The sequence below is a fragment of the Suricata suricatta genome, chromosome 17 (assembly GCF_006229205.1).
Source record: "Suricata suricatta isolate VVHF042 chromosome 17, meerkat_22Aug2017_6uvM2_HiC, whole genome shotgun sequence".
Classification (NCBI taxonomy): Eukaryota; Metazoa; Chordata; class Mammalia; order Carnivora; family Herpestidae; genus Suricata; species Suricata suricatta.
In genome coordinates this window covers 52,324,469-52,326,325 of record NC_043716.1, presented here as the reverse complement: position 1 = coordinate 52,326,325, position 1,857 = coordinate 52,324,469, and positions in this window count along the sequence as shown.

Genomic DNA, 1,857 nt, shown 5'->3' with positions numbered 1-1,857 from the left:
TTAGACAATACATCATCATCAAGTTGGGTGTGGCCCCAGAATACAAAATTGTTTGAACATGAGGGAATCAATAAGTATGATATGCCACATTGACAGAGTAAAGGAGAAAAATCAGGTGATCATCTCGTAGATACAGATGAACGTAATGGATAGATTTAACTAGCGCTTTGACTATGGCGGCCATCCTGGACCTCAGGAATCCTCACAGCACCACGACTGCGCTGGGCCCCTTCCCTCTGACACTGGATATGGAACAGAGGGTGGGAACAGCCGCTGAGTCACGGCCCCAAACTCTAGAAAGAGCACTCTTTCTTCCAGTCCTCTCCAGACGCTTGTGCACTCCATTCACTCTCACACATGCACATGCACACTCACACAAACACATGCACACCTGAGGTCTCAGGGGCATTTCAAGACTCCTCTCCATCCATCAGGGAAGGCAGAGAAACAGTCCTGACTCCTCAGGGGGTGAGTCCCAGGGCCCCAGGGCACAGGATGGGTAGTCCCCACCTGGGTAGAAAATCACTGAAAATTTGTACCCTAGGTCAGTGCCAGATTGATCAACCCCACACCAGTAGGTGTCTGCATCGTCCCACTGGAGATTCTCCAAGGTCACAGTGAATGTTCATTAGCTGTGATTGTCCTGGATGGACACTCGGCTCTTCTTCACCAGTTGCTCTGACCCAGTGGTTTCAACAAGCATTTTTCAGAAATTCCAGTCATTCCCGTGACAAAATCATCTCTTGTAGGTTTCCCATCCTGGGCTATAGTCACTGGATGTGGTCGCTGTGCCCCCGTCGGTGCCTCTATCCGCTTCCTCCTGGTGGGTAAAGAAGTGGCCTAGAAAAGAGAAACCGAACATGCATCCTGTCCTTCCTGTAGCCCAGGGCTGACCCGGGCGTGGCTGCAGCTTCTGGCCCTGCCCTGAAGACTGGCCAGAAGCCTCTGTCCTCTGTCCAAATGCCATATTCCATCTGTCCCCTCATCCCCTGAGGATTTCTTTTGCTGTCACCCATCTTGTGAATCCCCCTTGGGTCCCCTAACTTCCCAATGCAGGGGCAACTGCTCACTCACCATCTTACTGACTCCCGTCCCCCCCACCCCGCTGCCCTCAGGCAGCAGCTCTTCCCCGAAGCACAGAGCACACACTGCAGCCACAGGTGTATTTCTGAATCCCAGAGCTGGTGCGACAGCTCCTCATCCCAGCCCCTGACACTCCAACTCCCACACACCTACAAACCCTCAGCCTTCGAATCGACACATGGCATTGAACTGAACACACACACACACACACACACTCATACACAACAAACACAGTCATTCACTCACTCAGGTGATTACTTGATTTTTTTATCCACACACCTTGTTCTGTGTCTCCATACCTTTGTACAAGCTCTTCCCTCTGCTTACAAAGTGCTTTCTTCTCTGCATGAAGGAATCAACCCTTCTATTCATCCTTCAAAGCTTGGCTCAGTGTCTCCTTCTATGGTTTCTCCAGTTCTCCAGCCAACTTGCTCCCTCCCGGTGCCACCAGAGTACTTTGTCAATGTCTGGGTAGTTGAGCTAATGACCTTGGATGGGGTCTTGTTTTGGCTCATCCAGAGCAGAGACCTAGGGAGGCTGATATATGGGGGGAGGAACAACTCTCCAGAGAGCCGTCACTCCGGTTTTGCTGCCTGTCTTCCTCCCTGTCACCCCAGCTCTTCAGAAGAATGCTTCCTGGCTTGAGTGACAAATCAAGACCAGTTGTGCTTTTAAATGATCCATATGTCTGAACCCCACCTTGACTGAGTGGGTCTCAGCTGGAGGTTGAGCATCTGTGCTTCTTCAGAGTTCCTCAGGGACTCATGCATTTAT